The 15999-nt window shown below is 35.3% G+C and overlaps 1 pseudogene; it reads right to left on the bottom strand.

The window, feature by feature from the left end:
• Positions 1–2081: 2081 nt before the first annotated feature.
• On the bottom strand, positions 2082–4975 carry LOC115984810 (annotated as a pseudogene).
• Between the last annotated feature and the right edge of the window lie 11024 nt (positions 4976–15999).

Below are 15999 nucleotides of genomic sequence, written 5' to 3'. Positions count from 1 at the left end.
GTTTAGCTTCACATTCAGCTAACTTTTGTTCCAAACTTGTCATCTTTTCATCTTGAGAGGAAAATAGGTTTTTTAAAAATTCATTCTTTTTATAGGATTTGTCCAATCTTGAAATCAATTCCTCTTTTTTCAAGATTAGCCAATTTCAACATTTTTTTGGAATTTTTGAGTAATTTTCATAGATAATTCCTTACGAAGAGTTTCACAGGCATCAATAAGATCAACAGAAACAATAGTGTCCTTTTTATTCAAATTTTCACAAATATGAGTAGAAAGACACTTAAATTATCCATGACAACAGGGATCAAGGATCTCACTCTAGACGTTAATCCAATCAGAGTGAACTCGCTTTGATACCACTTGTTTATTCTATTTAGACCCCTTAAAACCAAATTAGTTTAACCTAATGAATTAGCCAAGTAGTTCTGAGATTAATTACGAGATCTAGGTTAAACACATGCAAACATATTACTTAGTGCGGAAAATTAAAGAAGACAGTAATATAGTGACCTAGGAAAACCAATGAAAACAACCATTTCAAGGTAAAAAACTTGGGGAGGATTTAACCTATCTGTCCTTAAGATAAACAAATCTACTATGATAGAATGAAAGTTTACAATAGATTTAAACCCTAATTTTAAATCTACCTCCTATAGAACATACTAACATGACCACGTATAGCTCCGACTCCACGGACTCTTCTATCTTGAATTTGCTGAACACAAACTCCCACGTTTGTGACTTTGAGATCCCACTCAAAGGTTTTAGCAACACAAACTCTCTAGTTTGTGATTCCAAGACCACCCTTGAAGGTTAAATCATTAGCCATGTATGATCTTTTTGCAGCAACTTCAGATCTACCAATTCTAATAGTATGAGAATGATTTCCGATAGTGACTTTGAAAGGAGAAGGCATAGTACCTTTTAGATCTCATAAGTGTACCTCCAAAGTCGTGATAAAACGTGCCTTAAGGTTTCATTTAAATACTATGTAAAATAGATCTGAAATCCTAATCACTTAATGGGCTTAATGAGCTATTTGGGCTTTAATTAATTTTAGCAGAACTCATCTTTTGATTGGTCGAACCTGTTCTCTCGATCGGTCAAACCTAGTATGTTTTGAATTCTTGAACCTGCAGCTTCCCTTTTCTTGTATTTTGACTTGCAACACCTTGAGCATTGTCTAATAAATCCTATAGACTCTAAGATTTATATCTAGACAAGTTTGTGTTCATGGTTTGACAATTGTTCTAAACTTTTAGAACTTAAATAGTATATAATCCCAGATTACCTCCAAATGCTCCTGAAGATGCTGAAACATGATACATATTGATCAAGTCCAAGCAATATTAAAACTTCATTCCAATTACTATCTTTGTAAATATATTGACAATCACAATTTTCTGAAGAAGAACATCTCCCTTAGTAAACAAAGAGTATTTCTAAACATTTTCCAAACACAAACAACAAGAGAGCTACAAATTATTTGCTTCATTGTTATATAACATAAACTTGGCCTTCAAAGGAAGTCATCAGTCTTGTGCACCTGTGGTGAAGGAAGATAAATTTTTAATTAGAAGAGTGAGGATTTCTCTACTGTAACAAGAATTTAAAAGATTTTCTTTAATTCATTAGCTACAATTTGGTAAATTAATTATCAATTATTTTTTTACCCTTGAGAAAATTTACAACACAAGAAAGCTCATTTGTGTGAGAAATTGGGATTATTAAATCCCATTTCATTCAATATTATGCAAATGGAAATCCATTTACTTTAGGAAAATATTTAGAATTAAAAAGAAAAAAGAAAAAAAAGAGAGCATAGTTTTTACAACAAATTACTTAACTTTGTAGTTTTTACATGTTTATGTTAGCAATTTAGCACTTAGAGCATTAGCATCAATGTATGTAAAACTTTCTGTCTATTTTAGCATAAAAACCTACTTTTTCTATTTTACATAGACACTTTCTAAAAAGACCCACATTAGTCTATTTATTCTAAAAATTTATTTCAATATAATATTCAATTTTTCATTAGTTTTATTAATTATTTCACCCTTCTTTCTCCCTTCTCTCACAAGTCACAGACTCTCATAGCTACCATTGTTCACTGCCATAGCCATCACCGCTACTACAACCACTACAAGACATATGAATACAACAACCACCACTACAACCACCACAATACTTATAACACTAGACTTGTTGAAGAAAAACCTAAACCATAACAGCAACACAAACAATAAATACAAGGTAATCTCAAACGAAGTCCACCATGCCCATTCAAATTTCTAATTCACAGAATCTAAAAACATTTGAAATCAAAATTCATATTTCAAAATCCAAACCAAGCACATGCAAGCAACATTAGATCTTAACAACCAAGTTGAAAACCGCAAACTCTCAAATTAAACAAAGAGAATCCAAATCCCAAACCCAACAGAAATTAGAAGAAGAGAGGCAATAAGACATTGCCATAAACCACCGCCATCATTGGTGATTGGGATCCTTGGGGTTTAGCTGTGGCTAAGCTCACTGCAAAGAAAATAAAGAGAACAATATTGAACAAAGGTGGGTGAGATCGGAGAGGACTTTGTGGCAAGGAATGAAGGAAAACCATGGTGGAAGAGGCAAGTGGCGGTGAGATCTTCAAGGTCCGGCCGTGGAAGCTTTGAGAAAGGGAGATAGAGAGAAAGAGTGAGAGAGGGTTTTTGTTTTGAGATGAGAGGAAGAAAAAGAATGAGAAAGAGGGTTTCCAGAAAGAAGAGAGAGAAAAAATTATTAAAATATTAAATATGAAGCAATAGTAACTGTGTAAATATACATAGTTACTTTAGCGATGGTGTATATTTACACAACAATAATTTAAGCTTATGTCATTGATAATGACCTCTATCTAGAGTAATTGGATGTAAGCCAGTTCCTTGTAATCTCAATCACTCCAATAGTGGAAATCAACCAAATGAAAATACATGTTTAGGTATTATAGAAGAGTAATTGGGCTCATTGCCAATCCTATGTATAGTAGAATAAGCATATCAAATCTCAAGTGGTTCCAATCTTTTCAGTTTTTTTTAGAATAAAATATATATATATATTAACACGAAAGACCTGTGGCTTTCTAATCTCCATAGGATTCCCTCTCACCCTCTTCCCTAATATACTTGGACTGGCCTTATTAAGATTAGATCATATGGTTTGGTAGATACATTACCAAATTATATCCACCAAAGATTAAAAAAAAAAAAAAAAAAAAAAATCACCTGTCGCTTGAACTCTATCCGAGTAGTGTGTACACGGGTTCTAAAAAAGTTTTGCCGAATTGAAAGCAACTCAACTACAATAGCATTGATGTTCATCCTTTCTCTCGAAATTTCTGTGGAACAAGCAACTCCAATTCCAAGTGACAAAATCAAGCATTCATGAATTTTGAAACTTCCATTTCGATTCCCATTGCAAGTGTCATTCATCCTTCTTTCTCCCTTTTGTCTTTCCCCAAAAATAGCAAGATCTATAATGTCAATTATTTGTTCCGGCAAAGTTTCTTTGACAAAGTCACGAAGACTTAAGCTATCGTGGAACATGTTATCCGTTGGTCTTTTTCTAGTGAACATCTCTAACAATAATATACCATAACTATAAACATCACCATATATTGATACCTTATTTCCCATTCCATACTTTGCAATTGCACATAACATATATTGTAATCAATTTACTTTAAAAACATAAAAATTAGGGAAATAAAATTTTTAGAAGAATGTTTTTCAATGGCATGAAAAAAAAAAATAAAGATATCCAGAAATTTTCGTTCTAATACATTCTATCTTTTGTATACAATACATTCTTAGTAAAACCATATTTTCAAGCTTAAAACTAGTAGAAAATAGGGGAAAAGGAAAGCAATTAAATTTAAGAAATGTAAAATGAATTTACCTGGAGGAGCATAGCCAATCGTTCCTCTAATCCCAATGGAGCTTAATTGATTAGTAGAAGAATCTTGGATAATATCATGAAGGAATCTTGCCAAGCCGAAATCACTTACATGTCCAACCATTTCATCATTGAGAAGAACATTGTTGGGCTTGAGGTCACAATGAACAATTGGTGTTTTGCAATGATAATGAAGATAATCCAATGCACTAGCAACATCAATAGCGATATTGAATCTTTGAGGAAAACTCAACTTTCTTGGTTTCTCAAGAGCCTCATTTGTTCTTGGAGTTGGATGTAACCACTCATCTAGGTTGCCATTTGCCAGGAACTTGTATACCAAAGCCTTAAAATCATAACCTTGATTGTCAATGCTCAAACATGCTGTGAGCAACTATACAAGATTTCGATGTCTAATGTTTCTTAGAACCTCACACTCGACTTTGAAACTTTTGGAAGCTCCATGGTGCCCAAGTTTCAACACCTTGATAGCAACTGTATGTCTATATTGATCAATAATTCCTTTATACACTGACCTAAAACTACCCACACCAATTAGATTATCAAAAGAAAATCTATTAGTAGCTTTTAGGAGACTTTGGTAAGATACATTTAGAAACAAGTTTATTGAATCGCTTGAGGTATTTTCTCTCCTTTTTTTCCTTGAAGAACATAGAAATAGAAATGATAGAACCAAAGTTACTCCAAGAAGCCCGAAGAGTATAAAGATTATTAGCTTCAATGTAAGAGTCAACTTGCTCTTATTGGATTTGCAATTAGGAAGCTGAAACTTAGGTATGCCTCCACAGAGCTCACCATTTCCTTGAATCGAAGTTGCATTGGCATTCCTAAAAACTCCAATTGTTGGCACCTTATCCACAAAATTATTGTACGATAAATTCAATAATTGCAAGAATTCAAAACTCTCCAAAATTTTTGGAATCGTGCTAGACAAATCATTGTTAGAAAGATCTAAATAGTCAAGATCTCTTAATGATTTCAAACATGGAGGAATTGCCCCTTTGAAGAAGTTTCTTCCCATGGACAAAAATTCTAGCATAATACAACTTGCAAGATTTGCCGGTATTTTACCAAACATGTTTTTAGAAATATCCAAATGTTCTGAAATTTTCAAATTTCCTATTTCGATGGGAAGGACACTAGTGAATTGGTTGCTTGACAAGTCAAGGCTATTTAATGAAAATGAGAGACCAATAACTTGCGAGGATATGATACCGCTAAGATTGTTATGGGGAGGATGAAAAGTTGTCAATTTTTGGCATTGACTTAGACTTGAAGGGATGCTTCCTTGAAGATTATTGTATCCTATATACAACTCCAACAAATTTGTTAAATTTCCAAGTGAGGGTGGAATGTTCCCAACAAAATTGTTTTGAGATAAATCCAAAAATTGTAATTTTTGAAGGTTTCCAATTACAGAGGGAATGTTGCTTGAAAATTATTGTTCCATATTCCTGTGTCCTCCAAGTTGATCAAATTTGCGATCATACTAGGAATATTTCCAGATATTTTGTTATTATTCAAATAGAAAAATGTAAGAGTAGTTGAGATGTTGCCAATGCATTTACGCAACTCCCCCCCAAAGTTGTTGATATTTATCTCCAAATCTCTTAGGTTGATGGCATTTGACAAAGAACAGAGAAAACTTAAGTCATTTGCTCCTCCGTTTCCAAGCTGGTTTTTGGCAATGGAAAATAACCTCACACTATTTAGGGTGCGTTTGTTTTGGGGGAAAATGATTTCAGGAAATCATTTTCCCCCAAACCCAGGTGTTTGGCAGCAACGGTAAATTTCATTTTCCGGAAAATAGCTTCCTGTTGACCGAAATTTTTACCTTTGACCCGGAAATGATTTTCCACCCTCATTTTCACTTCAAATCATTTCCGGAAAAAGAGAGAGAGAGAGAGAGAAGAGAGAGCCCAGATAGCCCAGATCGGAGAGAGAGAAAGAGAAGAGAGAGCCCAGATCGGAGAGCACCGATCGTAGATTGCGTCGCTCGTCGATCGACGAGCGGTGCGATCGTCCGACGAGCGCGCTCGTCGATCTACGAGCGGTGTGATCGTCCAACGAGCGCGCTCGTCGATCAACGAGTGGTGCGATAGATTGCGATCGACGGCGTGATCGCACCTCTCGTCAATCGCGATCGTCGATCGTCGCCGCTCGTCGATCGCGATCTTCGATCGTCGCCGCTTGTCGATCGATGAGCGATGCGATCATCCGAGGTCGATCACCATCTCGCGAAGATTGAGATCGCGCCGTCTTCTCCTTCTTCTGGGTTTGTCTTTTCCTTCTTCTTCTCCAAACACCAGAAAATATTTTTTGGAAAATTTTTTAAAATGCAACTAAACACATAAAAACATTTTCCTTTCCGGAAAATAGCATTTCCGGAAAATGGAATATTTTCCAGAAATGCTTTTACACGAACCAAACACAGCCTTAGCTTCTCTAAAGTTAGGGTGCGTTTGTTTTGGGGGAAAATGATTTCAGGAAATCATTTTCCTCCAAGCCCACGTGTTTGGCAGCGACGGTAAATGTTATTTTCTGGAAAATAGCTTCCTGTTGACTGAAATTTTCCCCTTTGACCCAGAAATGATTTTACACTCCTATTTTCACTTCAAATCATTTCCGGGGTCACGCGAAACACACAGAGAGCGAGAGAGAAAAGGCAAAACACAACACAGAGAGAGCGAGAGCTAGAGAGCCTAGATCGGAGAGAGAGGAGAAGAGAGAGCCCAGATCGGAGAGCACTGATCGTCGATCGCGCCGCTCGTCGGACGATCGCACTGCACTGACTGGCGGCGCGATCGACGATCGCGATCGATGAGATCGCGCGGTGCGATCGCGCCGCTCGTTGGACGATCGCACCGATCTCGCCTCCGCTCGATGTCGCCTTCACCGCACGATCTCATCTTCTCCTCCGCCGCGCGATCTCAATTTGACCGGATTTGATGAATTTTTTTGCTGGGTTTTGTTTCTTTTGTGGATGAGTGTGGAATTGATTCATTTTCTTTTGCTGGGTTTTGTTTTTTTTGCCGAATTTGATGCATTTTCTGTAAAAATGTTTGAATGAACCAAGCACCGGAATTAATTTTCTGTAAAACGAATTTTGTGACAACCAAACACATGAAAATGTTTTCCTCTCCGGAAAATAGCATTTCCGAAAAATGGAATATTTTCCGGAAATGCTTTTATGCAAACCAAACACAGCCTTAGTTTATTCTCGCCCAAATTTAGTATATGTAAATTCGAGGCACTAGAAATTGAAATAGGGATAGATCCAATAAACTGGTTGTTGCTGATGGAAAATATTTCTAAATTTGGTAGAGTAATACCTATGTCCGATGGAAGATGCCCTTGGATTTGGTTAACTCCTACGTCAATCTTTGTGATTGAAGAGATATTGAAGAATGATGGAGGAATTATACCAGACAACCTATTTGATGCCACAGCAAAGACTTTAAGTTTGGTCAATTGGCCGAAAGAATCAGGGATATTCCCACCCAGGTTATTATAAGCTATAGATAAGCCTTTTAGAGATGACAAGTTTCCAAAACAAGATGGGATAATTCCTGTCAAAACTATTTTTATGAATGGCTAAGATTTGGAGCTTTGACAAGTTGCCAAGTTTTGTGGGGATTTCTCCAACCAGATTATTAACAGCTGTATGAAACAATATGAAGTTGGCACAACTGGATAAATTGCTAGGAATTGTTCCGTTTATTGTGTTATTGTTCAATTGCAAGACTCGTAGTCTATGCAAACGGCCAATTTCTTGAGGAATTTCATTATAAAAGCTATTGTTTTCAAGGTTTAGCTTCCACAAAAAACTTAAATTTACAATATTTGGGGATATAGAGCCTACCAGTTTCTGAGATTGTAGGTCCAACATAGTGACCCTTTGATGTCGGCGACCACAGGAAACACCTTTCCATTGGCAAAAGTGGATGCTATCATTCCAAGAGTTCATGACCCCGAAAGGATCTTTACTAATCTTGCCTTTGAAGTCGAGCAATGCCAACCGGTCTGTCTCACTACTCTCGCCAACCACAGAGGTGAGAAACAAGCCAAAGCAGCAGAGAAGGATAAACGTGTGCATGGAAAAAGATGATGATGGTGAAGCTGAACTCAGGTGTGGACAAGGCCCCATATATGCAATGTGAATGAAAAGGCTTTTGTTTAACGAAAATGATGGTTTATCAAATTTTGAAATGGATGTGTATGTATGATTGTTTTGCAGCTGAAAAAGAAGCAAATTTATAGCAAGGGAAAGAAGACAAAGTAGTCCAAGAAATAGTGGTGTTCGGACCGACTTCTAAATTTTACTAATATTGACGAATCATTATTAGTCAGAACCTGTAATGGACGATAAGACCGTTGATCATATTTCTTGACCAACGTCGGCGTGCAAAAGTAGAAAAGTAAAGCGTTTCTGAGAAACTGTACTAAAGCTTAGGAAACAAATTAACGTGTGGGACAATCTTAGAGACCTGCTGAGTTTTCATATGCACACTAGAGAAAGATTGGTTAGATTCTCCAACAACTTTGCTATCTTGGTTAGAATGAAAAGTATGTTGGAACCAATCATCAATGCGTATAAAGGTTTTTTATTTTTTTTATTTTTTATTTTTAATTTAAGGTAACAATTCAAATCAATAAAAGTACTTATTGGAGTCAATACTCGGGATTCCGTCATTAATATATATATATATATATATATCATTTTATATATAATAAAAGTTAGACTTGGACGTTGTGGTTGTATCATGTAATTTCACCAAATTGCAAAAAATTTAATAAATTTTTAGATTTTAATAATAAATATATACATTTTTTTGGATAAATATGATAAATCAAGTAATGAAAGAGAGTAGTACTTCATTTACAATTATAACAGTTGTGTCTATCTAAAATATTATCAACAAAACCTAAAATCAATAGAATAGAATTACCTAAGGATAGAATTTAGATAAAAAAGAGAGATAAAAAAAGTAAAAAAAAAAAAAAAAAAGATCGAATTTGCATTTTTTTTCCTATGTTTCATTAAAAAAGTAAAAGGAAAAAAAGATAGAACTTGCATTTTTTTTCTTGCGTTTTGTTTTGTTTTGTTTTTTTTTTTGTTTTTTTGTTTTTTGTTTTTTTGTGGATAAATTTGCATCTTATGTAATCTTTTTCCTAATAGTAAAGTAAAAAAAAAAAGTATTTGAGTTTTACCTAAACTACTTCTTTTTGTTCATATCATCTTCTTCACAACCTAAAATTCCTACTATATATACACAGAGTTTTTTGGTGTTTCATTATTTCTACTACGTACTTTATAATTATTTGCTATATTCTTCCTTTCTCCCCTCTGTCCTACCTACAACCTTGCAGGTAATTTTTTTTTCTTTCATCAAATTAAATACATTTTGTGCATTTGTTTCCTTTTTATTATATATAATATGATTTTTATTAACAAGTTTTATAGATAGGTTGAAATTCTATATTTGATGATACCTTTTAGTGTTTTTTTAAGAAGTCAATATAGCAAGCAATATATTTTGATAGACCAAGAATGTATTGACCCCTAGTGATGAATTAACTAATTAATTAGTCAAGTTAATTAATTAATTCAATTTGCATGCAATAAGCGTGGTAGCACAAACAAATCACCAACTAAGTTAAAATGCAGTGAAAAATAAATTGACATGGTGATTTGTTTACAAATGGAAAAAACCTACACGGCAAAAACCCCACTAGGTGATTTTAAGGTCACCACTCCCAAGAATTCACTATTATCACAACAAGCGGTTATAAGTAAAGGATTCTCAGTACCTTATACCAACCTGCAGTTGAACCCTTATCCTAATACCCAATTGGACTTATTCTATAGTGGCAATCTCTCCTTTTAATGCATGACTCTTAGTAAGTAACTAACCAATTCGTTGCGCGGATTCCAGTACGCGGCTTACTTACCAACTTGAGAAAGATGCTCGCTATAAAGTTCATCAGTTCATTAGATGATGAAAATCACGAAACTCCTTGGTTACCAGACTCTACAGTGTACAAACACAGCAACTTCTTGAAGAGAAAGATGAACTAGGGCATATGTCTCTGGTTTACAATATGCTTGTGAAAAACTTTTGCACTGAGTTGCAGCATTTGTGACGGCCCTTAAAACAATCCTTATGTATGTTTAGGGTTGCGAGAAAGGAAAGTTCAATCATCTATTCACAGATTGGAGTGAAATTAGATCTGAAAAACTGATTTTCATAAACCTCAATAGATACCCTATTTATCGAGCAACTGTTGAGCATCGGGCTGAAACAGTTTTTTAAACCTCGATATATATTAGTTGTCGAGCTAGCTGTTGAGTTTTAAAATCTAGTACTTTTCCACTTGTTTCTTGGACAGACTTGCATGGCTTTAACACTTGAATTTGAAACCTTATGTCTTGAAGTATTAAATACATCCTAAATCTTCCCAATTACAAGTAAAGTGCGTTTTGTCAAAGGATTAACCAATTCTATATTAACATATATTCCTAACATGATTTACATATGTCCTAACAATCTGCCTATTTGGCAATCTGTGACAAAATCACAACAAACAAATGAACATATGAGAGAAGTCATAAATCACTCAACTCATACTCACTTGTTGAATACAATAAAATCTATCCTAACACAAACTCTTGAAAAACTTTGCAAGAAGAGAGTTTATGGCAAGAAAACTTTGACAACATGTATTTCTAAAACACTTTAAACATAACTCATCACGGCATCTAAGTGTGAAACAGAAATAAAAGATTGCAAACAATATATGAGAAGCATGTGCATAAAGAGAGAAAAGAAACAACACATATAAAGATAGGTGCATAACATACATCAACATATATAAACCCAAATATAAGTATAATGTATGTCAAATGGTCACAAGATCAATATACATGAGGTAAATGTAAAAGAAAGAAAAGAAAATACATAAAAACCTCACTACATCCCTCATAGTATAAACACTCCCCCTATCACAAAAAAAATCTCTTATGCTAACTCTCCCCCTATGTACATGACTATTCTAATATCAAAACTACTCCCTCTTTTTGTCATGAGTGACAAAGGGTAAACAAATCAAGTAGACATCTCATCATCACTAGGCAAGCTAGCACCATCATCCTCATTAGCATCATCACTGCGGAGACATCATCACTCTCATCCTTTGAAGCCAGTGGAGATGGAGAGGTATAAGCAATGAAACCACCCATGGTAGCTTGTCGTTGTGCAATACGACCAACATGGGTGTTCATTTGACACAACTCATCATTGAGTGTGTCAAGGCGAGCATCCATGCGCACAAGCTATGCCATGATGGCCTTGAGAGTCACTCCACCTGCAGAAGAAGAAGGAGCAGAGGTGGAAGGAAAGGAAGAAGCTAGAGGAGTTGGTGTCTCAGTCCGTGGTCGCTCGATCAAAGCTGGACCTCGCTTTGTCAAACGGTAGCAATGTCTATGGCACACATAACGGAAAAGTGTGTAGACTCTGGATAGGAGACAAAAAAATGGCAGAGGATTCGCGTGATAGCCAAAGGAAAAATAAGTTTACCATAAGTCGCTGTATCCCTATAGACATCTATAAGGGATAGAATGAATTGAGAAGGGAAGTCAATAGAAATGTCCTTTAAGAGGGATAACAAAAATTGAGCACGAGGCTTTATGATAGAGTTATAATGAGATAAAGGATGAAGAATGAATATCATCACCATGTTAAGGAATCTCAGACCTTTTGCAAAGCCCGAGCAAGGGGTGTTTTGATGGTCACCCTAAGATGAAGGTGTCTCACAAAAAAAAGATGAGAGTTCGTCTTTGGACACAATTCTCAGACGATCATAATTGGGGTAGTCAGGATGCGCTACTCTCATTACATGTAGTACCTCGGATATAAGATCCGGAGTAACTACAATGCGCATACCTTGAACGTGAGTGACAAACTGAGGTACTGAAGTATCGAAAATGTATGTTAGAGTAAAACTCTTGTATGATCACAGAGGGACAAGTGACCGAGATGCCACACAGTGACTCCCAACCCCGACTGTAGATGACAGTAGGAAAGTCAGTATTGGAAAAATCCAATAGAATGACTTGGCGTTCTAAATGAATGCCGCGTCGTGAAAAGTTCTCTGAAAAGTCCTTTCGGTCGTTATCATCATGGAACCAAATAGAAAATGGAGTAGAACTAGCAAGGGAAGAAGAGGATGCCATAGAACAAAGAGGGTTCTAGGATAGAGTGGATTTTCGTTTAGGTGCCATAAAGCACCTGAGAGAGAGAGAGAGAGAGAGAGAGAGAGAGAGGGAGAGAGAGAAATGTAGAAAAGCACCAACATAGATCAATATCAAAATAAAGATAAATGAAGGTACGTATGCATGAAAAATGCATGAACATGTGACATGCAAACTTAAAAAACGTCATAGGCTCAATCCAATCCAAACCTACCAGCACACATCATTGCAACAATGTAAACACACATCTAAAATGTATGAAACATTATAATGCAGATGTGATGCAATGCATGATGATTTAAACTCATTTAAGCAAAACCCATCCCAAAGATTTCACAAAAACTTCATCAATTTTGAAAAACCCCAAATAGTTTCAAAAACCCCAAAAGTTAGGTCAGAATGCATGAAATGTATGATAAAAAGATAGAAAGAAGATCATACTAGAGTAAAAATGTAGGATCAGATTGAAGAATGAGTGGGGAAGATGAAGAGTGTGAAGAGAAGTGTTTTGGGAAAGGGAGAGACACTATTCTATCGAGAGAGATCGGGGAGAAATGAGAGAAATTCGTGTTGAGCCTATATATAGAAAATCATAAAGCTCGATGGATTGAGAGGTGTCGAGCTTTAAAACGCGTGAATTAGCTATCGAAGAGCTATCGAGGATCTGTCGAGAGGTGTCCACAACAAAATGGGCTCGATGGATTGAGAAGCTATCAAGCATCTATTGAGCATCTAGAAAGTTCCTCGATGGATCGAGTAGCTGTTGAAAAGTTATTGAGAATGTGATAAAAATAAGCTGAAAGGGCTTGATAGATAGTCTAGCTGTCGAGAAGTATCCAGCAACTGTCAAGATTGCTTAAAAACAATTTTTCAGGAAGAGAAAAAACACAAATATGAATGCAATCAAGCATGCTACACAACCAAAGATCCAAACAAAATTTTAAGCTCTCAAAATCATCTCTCAACAAGAAAAATGTCAAGCACATTGATCCAAAACACACACACACACACTAAACAAGTCTAACCAATTTTATATTTCAAAAATAAGTTAAAACAGTTTAGTGAACATACATTAACACATGTATTCCTTGTGATGGCCAAATCACATTATACCTGCACATGTATCAAAAACAGCAAAGAATATTGCGTGTTGTGTGTGAAAACAATCACAAGATTGCATAAGTGTTTACATGTTATGACGATTTGAGATATGAGAAAATCACTTTAACTCACACACAATCATAATTATTTGATGGAGACTATTACCTTCAAGGTACATCCTATAACTCCCACATCTTCTAGAAGATATTTTTGCAATCATATATAAAGCATTTTGATTCTTTTTACTTTTTATTTTTCTTTGCATATTTTTCTTTTAAGCAAACCATGCATGGACATATAAGAGATAGAAAAGAAATACCCAATGATGTTAAACATTTGACATTTCACTTTTGCTATGTTGAAGCATACAAATATCATTTCATGATTGGCGGGCAACAGTGGTGAGATGTTTATATATGCCTTTCTCTTAGGATTTTTTAGTCATTCCTGTCAAGAAAAGTGATACAAGTGTTAAGTACAAGAGATTACTTAATCTTACTTATCACAAACACGAGCCACAAAACTTACTTGCTTAGTTGTGTATAGAGATGCTCATCTAAACTACAAAAGATACAAAGTTTAGAAAACTTTGTTTCAATGGTCGTCTAAGATACACAAGTACCAATGTACACAAACACACACTGTTTTTGTATTTTTTTGATTTTTCAATTTTTTTTTAATTTTTATGAAAAAAAAATAAATCAAAACTGAAAATAAACAAACAAAAACATGTTAAACAAAGTAATGCATAAAACTAGACTGACTCAAAACAAGAAAGCAAAACACATAAGTAATGCAAAATCAAAAACAAGAGGGGGAGAGAGAGAAAAAGTGACTAAATCATTTGGAGCCTTTTTCCTTCCACACCTTGGAAGAACCTTTCCGTTTAGCAAACCCTTGATCTGGTGGTGAGGGTGAAGAATTGAAACCGTTCAAGTTCGAAAGGAATATGAGGGCTTTGAGAAGATCTACAAGAGGAGCAAAGGAGGATGGAAATTGATTCTGGTTTCCCGATGAGATCATACTGTTGCTCTGTTGAGTGGCTAACCACTTATAGCAATTAGGTCAAGTATGTCCAGCTGCTCCAAAGTGATCACAGAGATGTTGTTTCTTCTGTTTAGGCTTTTGAGTATTTCCTTTCTTTGCCCTAGGGTTTTTGATTTCTTTCTTATCCTGCTTAGGGGGTGCTCCTAATATAGATTTACCATTGTCTATGTTCTCACTAGCTAACACATTTTGCACATCATTGTTTTCAGATTCAACATTACTACTAGAAGGAACAAAAACAGTAATACTAACAGAAGCAATACTAGGAGAAGAGAAATCATATCCTAAATCGGTTTGATCAGAAGCAGATTTCTGAAGACTGAGCATCTCATCAAGCTTTGCACTTGAAGTCATTTCCAACTGAGCTCTGACTTGGAACAATTCTGTCTCAAGCTTCTTGGTCTTCTCAACCAAGAAAGTATTCTCAAATCTTAATGCTCCAATGGTCTGATTGGCTTCATCAAACTTTGTGGAAATTTCTTCTCGTTTAAGCTCCACTTCACTGAGCTTCTTGGTGGCCAACCTATACAACTTCTCATGTTTTTTAGAGACCTTGTATAATTTTCATAAGCTGTGTGGATGTTATCTTGTTCATCTATTTTCTCAAATTTAGACTCCACCAAGTCTTCTTCTCCATCTACATCTTCAACAATCCCTTCAGTAGGATTTACAGTGGCAGTGAAGGTATTTAGGATTCCATCATCCTCATTGTCGTAGTCATCTTCAGGCTCGGTGTTGTTCAAGGTAGCAGCAAGTGCCTTGCTCTTCCCAGTGGTCTTAAGATATGTAGGGCACTCTTGTTTCATATGTCCAAAACTTTGACATCTAAAGCATTTTGGTTTTGAGGGAGCAGTGTACTGATCGTCATCCCTAGCATCCTTCTTTCCTTTGTCTTGGTTCTTGAACTGAGACGACCTAGATTGCTTTCGTGACAAAAAGAGGGAGTAGTTTTGGGTATGAGAGTAGTCATGTACTTAGGGGGAGAGTTAGTATAAGAGATATTTTTATTAGGGGGAGTGTTTTTGTTTATGAGGGATGTAGTGAGGACTTTTTTTTATCTTTTCTTTTCTTTCTATTTTAGATACATTGTTCTTCATTGTGATAACAAACCTTGTACTCTTATTGATATATATATTGAGGTTGTTATTACATTCTTTCACCTATCTCTTCATGTGTTGTTTTTTTTCTCTCTTTATACACATGCTTCTTATTTATTGTATGCATTCTTTTATTTTTGTTTTACACTAAGATGTCGTGATGAGTTTTGTTTAAAGTGTTTCAGAAATACAGGTTGTCAAAGTATTTCACGCCATGAACTTTCTTCTTGCAAAGTTTTTTCAAGAGTTTATGTTAGGATAGATTTCATTGTATTTTACAAGTGAGTATGAGTTGAGTGATTTATGACTTCTCTCATATGTTCATTTGTTTGTTGTGATTTTGTCATGGATTGCCAAAGGGGGAGATTTTTTAGATATATGTGAATCATGTTAAGAGCATATGTCATTTAGAATTGGTTAATCATTTGACAACTTGTAATTGGGTAGATCTAGGATGATTTAAATCTTCAAGAAACATGTTTGCTCAAGTCAATAATTAAAGCCATGCAAATCTGTTCAAGAAACAAGTGAAGAAGTGTTGTTTTTTAA

The sequence above is a fragment of the Quercus lobata genome, chromosome 4 (assembly GCF_001633185.2).
Source record: "Quercus lobata isolate SW786 chromosome 4, ValleyOak3.0 Primary Assembly, whole genome shotgun sequence".
Classification (NCBI taxonomy): Eukaryota; Viridiplantae; Streptophyta; class Magnoliopsida; order Fagales; family Fagaceae; genus Quercus; species Quercus lobata.
The sequence above is the reverse complement of the archived record's forward strand: the minus strand, read 5'-3'. Positions and strand labels throughout refer to the sequence as shown.